This window comes from Oncorhynchus mykiss, chromosome 27 (genome assembly GCF_057628025.1).
Source record: "Oncorhynchus mykiss isolate SJ-2025 chromosome 27, ASM5762802v1, whole genome shotgun sequence".
NCBI lineage: Eukaryota > Metazoa > Chordata > Actinopteri > Salmoniformes > Salmonidae > Oncorhynchus > Oncorhynchus mykiss.
The window spans coordinates 26,712,990-26,728,135 of record NC_143048.1 but is presented as its reverse complement, the minus strand read 5'-3'; the positions used below and the strand labels follow the sequence as shown (position 1 = coordinate 26,728,135).

Here is a 15,146-nt window from a genome sequence, read left to right as displayed (position 1 = left end):
GACTCAAAGATCTACCTTGGCGGTCTACTCTAAAGCAAAATGACCACTGAGACATGTTGAGTGGTGAGTTTGCTGCCTTGACCACATAATGGCCCCAGTTTAAGTGTGGGGGTCAAATGGGAGGATCCAGTGTCAGGTCTAAAGTAACTTGGCCCAGGGTTCCAGGGTTAGCCTAACAGGAAGCCTGGAGGATACACCTTATTAGGCCTCCACTTCCTGCTACTTTGAAGCATCCAGAATTGATGACACTGGGGTTGGGTGCTGGGTTGCAGATCTGATGGATTTCCTCGCCTTTTCCAAAATACTCAGCTGATTGTTTTCATGAAAAAGTACATAGAGGGAGAGAGAGAAGAAAAGAAGAGAGAGAAGAAGGTGAATAAAATAACCATCTGCTGGGCCTGGGCACTCCCCAAAGCCCAGCCAAGCAGTCTGGAAAGAATCACACATCTTGGCAGTACTATAAATATCCTGTGATCCTTATAACTCAAATGAAACGTAGGAGGATATTAAATAGATCCCAATGCCTTAAAGCCTCTGTATATCAATGCCAGTAGGTACAGTTCCTCACTAGAAATAGAGGCTCACTGGAAATAACTCTCTCTGAATCTATCACAGATTCACATCTAGCAGCACCTCAAATGATCTTCAGTTCCTCCAAGCCAATACAATTCAAAAACGGTTCAGAAAATGCCCCGGCTGAACTAGTGACACTGTAAATACCTGAAAGCATGCACACTGGGCCTGTATGTCAGCCATTGTCTTGTCAACAGTCGTCTACCAAACATGATGCATTACCATCAATGTGCAGGAACATTTGGCTGATCGTTTGCTTATTTATTTCAGATCTCATATGCAAATAAGTGTAATCAAGCAATGCATATTTGAGCTACCTGAAACATGTGATGTGGTGAGTGAAATCCATGTTATAAATGATGTTGAGCCTGGGGTGGTACAAGCACAAAAACCTCAGTGACAAAACATTGCAAAATCATTAACCATATGGTACATTATAGAACATAAAACTTTAGAGTCAATAACCGCATCTAAGCCTGTCCTGACCCTGTACCTGCCCGCCTAGAGTCAATAACCGCATCTAAGTCTATCATGGCTGTCTGCCAACATCAGAGCAGATTAACCTGTTAGATCTCTAGGGGCGCTATTTCATTTTTGGATAAAAAACGTTCCCGTTTTAAGCGCAATATTTTGTCACGAAAAGATGCTCGACTATGCATATTATTGACAGTTTTGGAAAGAAAACACTCTGAAGTTTCAGAATCTGCAAAGATTTTGTCTGTAAGTGCCAGAACTCATTCTACAGGCGAAACCAAGATGATGCATCAACCAGGAAATTAGCAGAATTTCTGAAGCTCTGTTTTCCATTGTCTCCTTATATGGCTGTGATTGCGCAAGGAATGAGCCTACACTTTCTGTCGTTCGCCCAAGGTCTTAGCAGCATTGTGACGTATTTGTAGGCATATCATTGGAAGATTGACCATAAGAGACTACATTTTCCAAGTGTCCGCCTGGTGTCCTGCGTGGAATTCGGTGCGCAATTGCCAGCTGCTTGTACTTTTCCATTTGATATAGGGGAGAAACCATGTGTCCAAGAACGATATATCAATGAAGAGATATGTGAAAAACACCTTGATGATTGATTCTAAACAATGTTTGCCATGTTTTCAGTCGATATTATGGAGTTAATTTGGAAAAAAGTTCGCGTTTTGAGGACTGAATTTTCGTTTTTTTTTGGTAGCCAAATGTGATGTATAAAACGGAGCTATTTCTAATACACAAAGAATCTTTTTGGAAAAACTGAGCATCTGCCATCTAACTGAGAGTATCCTCATTGAAAACATCAGAAGTTCTTCAAAGGTAAATGATTTTATTTGAAGGCTTTTATGTTTTTGTTGAAATGTTGCGTGCTGGATGCTAACGCTAAATGCTAACGCTAAATGCTAACGCTAAATGCTAACGCTAAATGCTAACGCTAGCTAGCTACTTTTACACAAATGATTGTTTTCCTATGGTTGAGAAGCATATTTTGAAAATCTGAGATGACAGTGTTGTTTACAAAAGGCTAAGCTTGAGAGATGGCATATTTATTTCATTTAATTTGCGATTTTCATGAATAGTTAACGTTGTGTTATGCTAATGAGCTTGCTGATAGATTTACACAATCCTGGATACAGGGTTTTTTTCATAGCTAAACGTGACGCAGAAAACGGAGCGATTTGTCCTAAACAAATAATCTTTCAGGAAAAACTGAACATTTGCTATCTGAGAGTCTCCTCATTGAAAACATCTGAAGTTCTTCAAAGGTAAATGATTTTATTTGAATGCTTTTCTGTTTTTTTGTGTAAATGTTGCCAGCTGAATGCTAATGCTAAATGCTACGTTAGCCATCAATACTGTTACACAAATGCTTGTTTTGCAATGGTTGAGAAGCATATTTTGAAAATCTGAGATGACAGTGTTGTTAACAAAAGGCTAAGCTTGAGAGCTAGCATATTTATTTCATTTCATTTGCGATTTTCATGAATAGTTAACGTTGCGTTATGGTAATGAGCTTGAGTCTGTATTCACGATCCCGGATCCGGGATGGGGAGATCAGAAAGGTTAACAACCTCAGAGTCACATTCATAACATAACTGTACCCGCCCGCCTAACCACTCTGCCTGTCCTGACCCTGTACCCGCCCGCCTAACACTCTGCCTGTCCCTGACCCTGTACCTGCCCGCCTAGAGTCAATAATCGCATCTAAGTCTATCATGGCTGTCTGCCAACATCAGAGCAGATTAACAACCTCAGAGTCACATTCATAACATAACTATACCCGCCCGCCTAACCACTCTGCCTGTCCTGACCCTGTACCCGCCCGCCTAACCACTCTGCCTGTCCCGGAACCTGTATGCGCCCGCCTAACCACTCTGCCCGTCCTGACCCTGTACCCGCCCGCCTAACCACTCTGCCTGTCCTGACCCTGTACCCGCCCGCCTAACCACTCTGTCCGTCCTGACCCTGTACCCGTCCGCCTAACCACTGCCTGTCCTGACTCTGTACCTGCCCGCCTAACAACTCTGCCTGTCCCGGAACCTGTACCCGCCCGCCTAACCACTCTGCCTGTCCCGGAACCTGTACCCGCCCGCCTAACCACTCTGCCTGTCCTGACCCTGTACCCGCCCGCCTAACCACTCTGCCTGTCCCGGAACCTGTACCCGCCCGCCTAACCACTCTGCCTGTCCTGACCCTGTACCCGCCCGCCTAACCACTCTGCCTGTCCCGGAACCTGTATGCGCCCGCCTAACCACTCTGCCCGTCCTGACCCTGTACCCGCCCGCCTAACCACTCTGCCCGTCCTGACCCTGTACCCGCCCGCCTAACCACTCTGCCCGTCCTGACCCTGTACCCGCCCGCCTAACCACTCTGCCTGTCCTGACCCTGTACTCGCCCGCCTAACCACTCTGCCTACCCTGACCCTGTACCCGCCCGCCTAACCACTCTGCCTGTCCTGACCCTGTACCCGCCCGCCTAACCACTCTGCCTGTCCTGACCCTGTACCCACCCGCCTAACCATCTGCCTGTCCCGGAACCTGTACCCGCCCGCCTAACCACTCTGCCTGTCCTGACCCTGTACCCGCCCGCCTAACCACTCTGCCTGTCCTGACCCTGTACCCGCCCGCCTAACCACTCTGCCTGTCCTGACCCTGTACCCACCCGCCTAACCACTCTGCCTGTCCTGACCCTGTACCCGCCCGCCTAACCACTCTGCCTGTCCTGACCCTGTACCCACCCGCCTAACCACTCTGCCTTTCCCGGAACCTGTACCCGCCCGCCTAACCACTCTGCCTGTCCCGGAACCTGCCTGCCATCCTGTACCTTTGCTCCTACTCTGAATAATCGACCCCTGCCTGCCTAGACCTGTAATTTGCCTTCCCCTGTTGTTACAATAAACATTGTTACTTCACACAGTCTGCACTTGGGTCTTACCTTGATACGTGATACCATAACAACAGGAAAATCTCACATGGAATTCAATTAGTTTCTTGGGGCAATGCGATCAAACCACACGTTGAGATTGTTTGTACATTAATGGATAGGATAATCAAACTGTAGAGCTGTATATAAACAAGATCTATATACAGGTACATTACCCACACAGCTATACACAACCAGGTCGCTACAGCCTGAAATAAACGTACAACTAGCGAACAATACTGTCAGGATTTGGGCTATGTAGGCTAAAGTTAGATGGAGCCAGAGAGGCAAACCAAAGGCTCACTGTGACAGGTCCCCATGTGTCTGAACCTCTCTGGGGATTCATGTGGTTCTAGCCACTGTGTACTGTATGGAATCATGGCTCCCTCTGGGCTCCAGACACTGTTATCTGTCCCCCTCCATCATAGATAGCTCCCCCTCATCCAGCACCCCAGACTGGGGAAAGACTAGGGAGGAGGGAAGCTGGCAGACTCCAAGTCTGACAGATGATAGAGTGACTCTCCCTGTCGTAAGAGCACTGTCTCCTACTATCAGACTGCGGTAACTGTAAAGTCTATACTCACTTCAGAAGGAGCCTATTTACTTAACAGTTGTGGAAATGAGTTCAACGTTCAAAGTCCTGGACCAGTTTTTCAAAGTCTGTACCTATATAACTTAGCTTGAATAACAACCAGCCACCAGGCTGGATAAACTGTTGGTGTACACAGTAAAGGAAAAGAATGAGAGCAGAAGAAATCAATCAGAAAACACTATTTGTTTAACATCAACATGTTCCATATTAATGAGATTACAAAAAGCCACATAAAAACATGTTATACCTAAAATACATAAATGTCTATAATAATAGTAAAGAAAGAATGAAATGAAGAATGAAATGATGATACTAATACTAATAATAATAATAATAATAATAATAATAATAATAATAATAATGTATATTGCAGTGACAGGGATATCTTACATGGGGTGGATGAATGGGTGGATGAATGTACACGCCTACTCTTCTATAAGTTAATTTACCCAAGGTAAGACACTTAAAAACAGATTTTATGAAGATGTGATATAATGAATCATTCTAATAATGGTAGTGTGTACTAGTCTAGACTCCAGTTGATACCAACAGGTAGAGGAGCAGATACACATCTCTGTCTGAGCATATTAAATATAATGGCTGAAGGATCCCTTACCTTCCAGTATGGAAGGGTAGTTAGAGCAAAGGTGACTTTGGCGCTTCTCCAAGTTATGTCCATAAACCAAAACAAAGGCCTTTATAAAGGAGAGAGTGGTGTGGAGGTTGTCAGGTAGGCCTACACTGATATACAGAACCTGCCAGATTAGCAATCCTAATTCCTGATTCATTTTGTTTTAGCAAAAAAAAAAGTATTCGCAGTGTGGTTGACAACTTGACACACTGGTTCTTAGTACAATTACATAATGTATCTGGATAAGAACACTTCACAATGAAAAATGACATCACTCCTGTTTTTCCTCATGGAAGAGCCGACATGCTAATCATATTGACAACAAAAATAACAACATCCTCCGCATGATGATATTTTGGAATTGTTCAGTCAAGTTGCCAAAATACTATCAGCATGAAAGGCCCAGGAGAACAGGAGAGTGAGCAGGCTTGGGCCCAGTGCTCTACTACCACCACTACGATACACCAGCAGCCCAGCCGGGCAGGAAACATCTGGGAGGCTCACAGCAACAGATGTCTGTGTGAGATAAAAGCAGAGTAAGAGTTTAACCCCCCGTCTGTCTGAATGGGCGTTTTTACATCCAGGTGGGCCGTAACCTTGGCTCAAACAAACACAAGGTCTAAGTAATCAAACCATACACGTTTTCTCACTCCGTCCGGCCAGCCCAGGACGGAACAAGCATCTGGATCTGGACAAGGCCTGGAACATTGTCAGGGACTTGGGGGTCCATTGTCTGGGGTCTCATTTTGATCCATTGTCAGAAGGCCTCTCCGGGGGCCCTTGTTCACAATGCTTTTACCTCTGCAGGTCGCCGTTTGCATCAGTTCCTAGTTGATGGGAGGCAGCAAAGAACAAAATATGTATCATGGTCAACCATTCATGCATTATCACCATTCTCTAGCTCTTTGTTGAGTTTGAATTCATTTGTTGAATTTCTTTATTAGATTCTTGTATCAACTTTGCATTCTTCATATTAAATCGTAGATTTAAACACTTTGTCCATTGTTTGAGTAAACACTGCACATTCCAGCACATGTGATGTTTGCATGAAACTTCCTTTTTTGAATTAAGGCACTAAAACATTTCTACATTCTAGTTTCTCACCTTCCGACACTGTCGTTTCATTAACAAAAATATAAATATTTTCAATCTTGGCTCAGATTAGCTGTCAATCAAATGGAAGACGTCAAAACAATGGAGAAAAAAGCAGACTAAATATGAAGAAAGTGTGTCATGCCCACAGATGAAGCAAAGCCCAGAGGGGAACGTAGGTTCCTGTTTGACTATAAAAAGGCTTCTCTGGGGACCTGAGATCTTAATTGGGACTGGCAGAAATCTCTGTAATCAGAGACAACTATGCTGCTAGCCCTAGCCTTATTCTTTATAGATTTAGAAATAAAGGTCTCCTGACTACTGAAGAAAGTTGCTAACTTTTATAAGACTTCTTTGTTTGGCATATCTCTGTATGGAGGGGCCTTACATGGTATAAGCCTATACATTAAATCATGTCATTAAAAAATATCTGTTTTTCAACCATGCAACTGAGAAAGCTATGTTTTTCCGCACCACCAACCAAAAAAAGTCACATTTAATAAAGTACGACGAATTGAGATTTTCATTTTAGAAAATAATTAGACCTATTTACAGTACATTCAGAGAACACATATTTCCACATACAAGAGACAACAGTATCAAAGTTAATAAAAATGGAATATTCAAAAATAAGTATAGGCCACATTTATTACAAACCATAACCTTCAAGCACGGGGATGTCAAAATGAATAGCATGACCAATCAAGTGGATGTTGACTGGAGTAAAAAACTTTCCATTGATGTGTGTGTACATAGGCCTACTCCATCCCAACACATTGTGAGCCAGCCAGGAAGATGAGTATAGGATATAACCGGTCCAGACATGACTCAGTGGTCCAGTGGCAGTCTGCTCTCTCTCTCTCTCTCTCTCTCTCTCTCTCTCTCTCTCTCTCTCTCTCTCTCTCTCTCTCTCTCTCTCTCTCTCTCTCTCTCTCTCTCTCTCTCTCTCTCTCTCTCTCTCTCTCTCTCTCTCTCTCTCTCTCTCTCTCTCTCTCTCTCTCTCTCTCTCTCTCTCTCTCTCTCTCTCTCTCTCTCTCTCTCTCTCTCTCTCTCTCTCTCTCTCTCTCTCTCTCTCTCTCACCACACCCTGCCTTTAACCATGGATAATTAGGAGAGATGACCAAACAGCTCCCAAGATGACCGCCCGCCTGCCTGGCAGCCAGCCATGGGACTCTCACAAACAGGAATTGGAAGAAAGGACCACAGATGAAAAGAGGAAGGGAAGCCATGGAAAGAGGAGGATGGGATGATGACAATGGAATTGGAGGAAACCCACCTTTATAAATAGGAACCAGAACCACCCCACAGTGCACGAGGTCATGGGGTCATGGTCAGAGGCTGAGAGATGGTAGGAGAGCCTGAGGAGGGGAGAGGGCTGTTGGAGGTGTGGGAGATGTGGGGGTGGACTAGAGAGGGAGGGGGGGGGGGGGGGGGGGCGGCCAGCTCTGCTACTCACCATGGGGGGCTCCTTACCTCAGACAGGACTCCAGCCTTCCACTGAAGCACCATCACACCCTTTCCTGCCAGACACTTCCAGGAGGAAATCCTCGCCCTGCCTGGCCAGACGTAACATGTGATCATGCACTCCAAAATGTCGAACTCAATGACACAAACTGGAAGCATTGCCTCACATTTGTGCATTGGTAGTGGTTTGTAAGCAAAGATACAAAGTATATTGAATAAGCCTGTATCAAGTTGTTCTGCAATATAAACACTATCTAATCAGTCAGTACATTTAAAACAAAGTTTACTTAACTTCCAGTCAATGAATTAGGAGCTTCTGAGGTTGCAGAACGGAATGGTTTACCGTTGTGCACCTGATATCAAGCTCTCTCTCTCTTTATTGTTGAATACGTTTGAGATTAACTTATCACTGTGAGTGAACTTGAGATCACACACAAATGACAGGGGAGACAAAACTTTCCCATGGCCAACACACAATCGTTATCTTGAAAGACATGCTCATAGATAAAAAAACAATGACAGGTGTAATTTAGACAAAAATAGCAAAAGGGCCTTGGGCATTTTTCGGATCAAGCTTCAATTACAGCATTTCAATTGTGGTACATAAGAAGGTAATAGTCTGGGAGATAATCAACATTTCTAACTGGGTTGAAAATTGCCATTCTGTCAAAAAGACAAATGGCCAGGTCAGAACAGGGGTCAAAACTAAAATGGAATATTCAGTTGAAAACTAGGCTATACATTTAGTATATTATTTGAATGATCATGATTGCGTTTTTTCCTCTCAAACTACCGGGGCAAACATCTATTTCTAACTCTGAAATCTAAGTACATTTCAATTTCTTTTAACTGTATGGTAGCCTAGATATAATTTTTGACTCAGTGCAAATATCTGATGAAATAAAGATACAATACTGTAAGTCAGTGGTTGGACATAACATAATCTTCACCGTCTGATCTGTACCACGTGGGTGGTTTAGTGGTTTAAGATTTTGGGATATGCAGAGCAAATAGTTCCTCATCCTATTTGGCCAACAATCATCTCAGTGGCCTTGTCAAAGCAAGCAAATACTGTGGGTCTACAAGAGGGTTCCTATACTGAGAGGGAGGCAACACACCTCAAGGGACTAGGTTAGCCACAGGAGGGGATTGGTAACATGGGGAGAGTCTAGGGCAGAATGTAGAGGGTCTTTCCCTTGTAGCTGTTAACAGCCAGGGTCGTGATCTCCAGGACGTTAAAGACCCCCTTGGGTTTAGGACTGTAACTAGAGAGTTGGAATAACAGAGCAGGGAACACCGGTGGTGCCTCATGCAACGTGGGCACAACCCAACTCCCTCCTCTTTCTACAGACGTTCATGGGGAAGGGGTCTCAGGAGGGCTGGGTTAGGGTCAGAGGAGTCCCCCTCCCTGGAAGTGTATATCACAGAGGGACTTGAGATGGTCCAGGAGACCAGGGAGAGAGGAGAGAGAGTTGCAGACCCAAACTGTGTCAGGCTTTAGCCAGGAGATCAGCGGTTCAAAGGTGGACATGCTGACTGCCTTAACTACCTAGGGGCAGAGCAGAGCAGAGCAGCACGCTGCAGGCCAGACCAGGCCATAAATATTCTAGCCCTCATCCCAACACACTACTCCCCTTCTCTCCACTCATATGGGACCACAGACACCAGGCCTTAACTCATCTCCACAGTGTGGATCAACAGCTAGAGTTCAAAAGATGGGAATGGGTAGACCCCATTCCCTTAAAACAAGAAAGCTGTGGTACTTCTGAAGACCAATTAGAACTGACATGTGCCTCCATGTTAGAGACTTAAAGGAGAAGTTATCTTTTTTTTACAACCAAATCTCTATTTTTGATGTTAACATCATGTCTTTAGATGCTGTACACATTCTGAGCTTCATCTACAACGTTACATTCCAATTTGTGGGACTCAATCTGTTTCCCCTATCCAGCAGTTCCATTCTCTGTGTAGCCTGCCGCTAGAATGGATGGAGAGGTATCGCTCGAATCGCAACAAAATGGAATATAACAGTATGGATATAGTTTGGAGTGACACAATTTCATGTGTACAACTTTAAAAGACATGCATCACTATACTGAGAGCTTTTCCGTTTCTAAAAGGACGTATTTGGGTGTTTTTGGAGAAAAACTCAGAACAACCATTTCCAAGAGGACTGGGCCTAAGCAACGATTGTCTATTATATTGACAAGATAGTTAAGTGACTGATCTAACAATGGAAATACATGTCCTCAAAGATGGAAGGCAGGCGGGAGACGGTGAGATCAGGTGGGACCATTCTAGCCAATGACAGGGCAGATACGCATGTGAACAACAGGCCATAGAGACAGATAGAGGACTCATCTTTCATCTGTGCCATTATGGCGTCTCTGACAGCATGGGCAGCGCCATTGAGGATATCTCCATTATGGCGTCTCTGACAGCATGGGCAGCGCCATTGAGGATATCTCCATTTTAAAGTAATCCATTTGAAATGTTCTTCTTCATTGGCTGAATGCTCCCAACTCATAGGAATCCACACCCAGTTGACTGTTTTCAAATGGTGGAAGCCCTCAATGGCAAAGTCGATGCAAAAACAGGTTGTGTCCATGATGAGTCCTCTATATATCTCTCTGACAACAGGCACAACTACAATATAAAGTTGTTTTTCGAAGTTGCCGAAATGCCATGTGCGTCAATTTATATCAGTGTGTTCATATAAACCTAACCATTACACAACTCATATTCAATTAACCTCTTAGAGCTCTAGGGGCGCTATTTCATTTTTGGATAAAAAACGTTCCCGTTTTAAGCGCGATATTTTGTCACGAAAAGATGCTCGACTATGCATATTCTTGACAGTTTTGGAAAGAAAACACTCTGAAGTTTCAGAATCTGCAAAGATTTTGTCTGTAAGTGCCCCAGAACTCATTCTACAGGCGAAACCAAGATGATGCATCACCCAGGAATTAGCAGAATTTCTGAAGCTCTGTTTTCCATTCTCTCCTTATATGGCTGTGATTGCGCAACGAATGAGCCTACACTTTCTGTCGTTCGCCCAAGGTCTTAGCAGCATTGTGACGTATTTGTAGGCATATCATTGGAAGATTGACCATAAGAGACTACATTTCCCAAGTGTCCGCCTGGTGTCCTGCGTCGAATTCGGTGCGCAATTGCCAGCTGCTTCCACTTTACCATTTGATTCAGGGGAGAAAGCATGTGTCCAAGAACGATGTATCAATGAAGAGATATGTGAAAAACACCTTGATGATTGATTCTAAACAACGTTTGCCATGTTTTCAGTCGATATTATGGAGTTAATTTGGAAAAAAGTTTGCGTTTTGAGGACTGAATTTATGGATTTTTTTTGGTGGCCAAATGTGATGTATAAAACAGAGTTATTTCTAATACACAAGGAATCTTTTTGGAAAAACTGAGCATCTGCTATCTAACTGAGAGTATCCTCATTGAAAACATCAGAAGTTCTTCAAAGGTAAATGATTTTATTTGAAGGCTTTTATGTTTTTGTTAATGTTGCGTGCTGGATGCTAACGCTAATGCTAACGCTAAATGCTAACGCGAAATGCTAACTCTAGCTAGCTACTTTTACACAAATTATTGTTTTCCTATGGTTGAGAAGCATATTTTGAAAATCTGAGATGACAGTGTTGTTTACAAAAGGCTAAGCTTGAGAGATGGCATATTTATTTCATTTCATTTGCGATTTTCATAAATAGTTAACGTTGTGTTATGCTAATGAGCTTGCTGATAGATTTACACAATCCTGGATACAGGGTTTTTTTCATAGCTAAACGTGACGCAGAAAACGGAGCGATTTGTCCTAAACAAATAATCTTTCAGGAAAAACTGAACATTTGCTATCTGAGAGTCTCCTCATTGAAAACATCTGAAGTTCTTCAAAGGTAAATGATTTTTTTGAATGCTTTTCTGTTTTTTTGTGTAAATGTTGCCAGCTGAATGTTAATGCTAAATGCTACGTTAGCCATCAATACTGTTACACAAATGCTTGTTTTGCAATGGTTGAGAAGCATATTTTGAAAATCTGAGATGACAGTGTTGTTAACAAAAGGCTAAGCTTGAGAGCTAGCATATTTATTTCATTTCATTTGCGATTTTCATGAATAGTTAACGTTGCGTTATGGTAATGAGCTTGAGTCTGTATTCACGAACCCGGATCCGGGATGGGGAGATCAGAAAGGTTAAATAAGCCTCACTTAGAAAATGAGCAAGTACATTTTTTTGTTGACCAAATTACACACTGTCACATAGATTGTTTTTATATTTTTAGACCTCCATACAAAAATTCCGCACTTCATGGGCATATTGTCTTGGAGAGACTTTGGCCTGAGTAAAACCTCTCATTTCTTTCTCTCTGGCCTAAGCCATCTCTTTTCCTGTCAGCATGGCCCTGTAACTCACATCTGCTATGGAACACCCTGCCAATCTGTTCCAGATGATGGCAATTACTATCAATTCAGATGGTAAGTTATTGAGCGGTCACACAACTAGCTACATGAAGCTGACAGTTTGCAAAAGAGACAGTTGTATTTGTAAAGCAATGACTACTGAATATATCCATGGTATCCGTCCAGGTGGGGGAGACTGAAATAAGCATCTCCTCTGTATAAACCCAGTGCAGAGCAGTGTCCCACTCAAATCCAGAGAACTAAAATCTACACTCTAACCAGTGTAGAGACCAACACCCTGTCACCTACATAATCTCTGATCTAACCTAGCATTCACCTCCTTGCCCGAGCAGTGCAATGGAAACGTTGAAAGGTCAAACTGGGTGGCAGTTGGTAGCTTTGAGTGAATAGGAGAGAGGTAGAAAGGGACTATGAGTTGTTGTATGTGTGTGCTTATCGAGGTTTAAGCACACACACGCACACACTTTTTTTCAAGCCTCACACCTTCACGGGGAGCCGGTAAACAAATGCTGTGGATCCCTTGGGTGCGGCGCTCGGCGAACCGCAGTGCCTTCATTTGCTCCCTCTTGTCTCAGCTTGCGGGCGTGTATTTCAGTCCCTCTGAAGACGCACACACACACACACACACACACACACACACACACACACACACACACACACACACACACACACACACACACACACACACACACACACAGCACCATGCATTAAGGGGACCAAAATAACAGGCACCTGTTGCTCTAACCACAATGTCTACTACAAGGGCCAAATTAGAGCGTCGCCCTAGCAACAGCAAATTGAATCACCGTGTGCAATGATGGCCTGGAAATACGCCTTTACTTTAAACATGAACACAAACCTATGATGTGCTTCATACAAAAATCAGCATCCGTATGAACATTGAATGATGTTGAGAGAAAAAAGAAGCCTTGTTTTCATCCGAGATGCTGATGGTGCTGCATGCACTTATTGTTTGAATTGAGTTAACCTATCACCCAGGGTTATTGAAAATGTTAGCAATGCAATCTGACTTTTAGATTATCCAACTGATTTCTGACAAAAGGATTTATCAATCCACCCTTAGGGTTAGATGGTCAGTGGACATACCATACCCATGGAGTATCATCCACCAAGTATGCAGAGAGACCCAAGGAGACCTGCCTAAGAGTTAGTAAGGGCTATTCTTTAGTTGCAGGCAAACTACAAGGCCTGCAATACAATAACCACAGTAGCTACAGTATGATGAGATATATAGATTTGAAGCATGTGTGGCCCTTGAGATTCACCTAGTGTTCCAGCTAAGCTGTTAACGCTGAGGTAAGCATTACACGGAAATGTAGGCCATTCTGTTTTTACTCTTGCTTCCATAGTAAAGCTACGCTATCACATATCATGTTACATTTGGGAGTTCTTAAAACCCATAGTGCAAGTAGCAAAACCTATCAGTTGAAGTTGTAGTGTAGACTAGTAATGGCTGCCGTTTTACAGTCTCCTAACCAATTGTGCTATTTTGTGTGTTTTTTTGTGTTATTTTATTTTGTACATAATGTTTCTCCCATTGTCTCTTATGTCCGAAAAAAGCTTCTAGATATCAGGACAGCGATTACTCATCTCGTACTGGAAGAAACATTTTTCTTTAACTAGTCGGACACGAAGGATTTACTTCAGACACTGACAAGGCCCAAATCCCCTTGATTCGCATGAGAAAGAGACGGAGATATCGGGGAGGATCCGACAGCGAGTGGGTAATCTGCCTCTACCATCAGTCCTATTAGCCAACGTACAATCATTGTATAACAAAACAAACAAACTACGATCACGAAAATCCTACCAACGGGACATTAAAAGCTGTAATATCTTATGTTTCACCGAGTCGTGGCTGGACAACGACATGAATAACATACAGCTGGCGGGGTTTACGCTGCATCAGCAAGATAGAACAGCTGCTTCCGGTAAGACAAGGGGTGGCGGACTGTGCATATTTGTAAACAACAGCTGGTGCATGAAATCTAATAGCACGGAAGTCTCAATGTTTTGCTCGCAGAGAATCTCATGATAAGAATCTCATGATAAGCAGTGACCACACTATTTACCAAGAGAGTTTAATGTATATTCTTCGTAGCTGTCTATTTACCTCCATAAACCAATGCTGGCACTAAGACCGCACTCAATGAGCGGTATACAGCCAAAAGCAAACAGGAAAACGCTCAATCAGAGGCGGCGCTCCTAGTGGCCGGCGACTTTAATGCAGGGAAACTTCAATGCGTTTCACCTAACTTCTACCAGCATGTTAAATGTGCAACCAAAGGAAAAAAATCTCTAGACCACCTTTACTCCACACACAGAGATGCGTACAAAGCTCTCTCTTGCCCTCCATTTGGCAAATATGGCCATAATTCTATCCTCCTGATTCCTGCTTACAAGAAAAAAACTAAAACAGGAAGCACTAGTGACTTGGTCAATAAAGAAGTGGTTAGATGAAGCAGATGCTAACCTATAGGACTTTTTGCTAGCACAGACTGGAATATGTTCCGGGATTCTTCCAATGGCATTGAGGAGAACATCACATCAGTCACTGGCTTCGTCAATAAGTACATCGATGATGTCGTCCCCACAATGACTGTACGCACATACTCCAACCAGAAGCCATGGATTACAGGCAACATCTGCACTGAGCTAAAGGGTAGAGCTGCTGTTTTCAAGACTCCAACCCAGAAGCTTATAAGAAATCGCTCTATGCTCTCAAACAAACCATCACATTTATTTTAATTTTTTCTTTATTTTACTAGGCAAGTCAGTTAAGAACAAATTCTTATTTTCAATGACGGCCTAGGAACAGTGGGTTAACTGCCTGTTCAGGGGCAGAATGACAGATTTGTACCTTGTCAGCTCGGGGATTTGAACTTGCAACCTTGCGGTTACTAGTCCAACGCTCTAACCACTAGGC

At 43.3% G+C, this 15,146-nt stretch overlaps 1 long non-coding RNA gene across 1 annotated transcript in view; it reads left to right on the top strand.

The window, feature by feature from the left end:
• The first annotated feature begins 11,190 nt into the window (after positions 1 to 11,190).
• LOC149971288 (uncharacterized) overlaps positions 11,191 to 15,146 on the top strand; it is a 223,794-nt gene continuing 219,838 nt past the window's right edge. The window contains exon 1 of the long non-coding RNA XR_016492476.1: positions 11,191 to 11,244. This is a non-coding gene — a long non-coding RNA (uncharacterized LOC149971288). The remainder of the gene's footprint in view (positions 11,245 to 15,146) is intronic.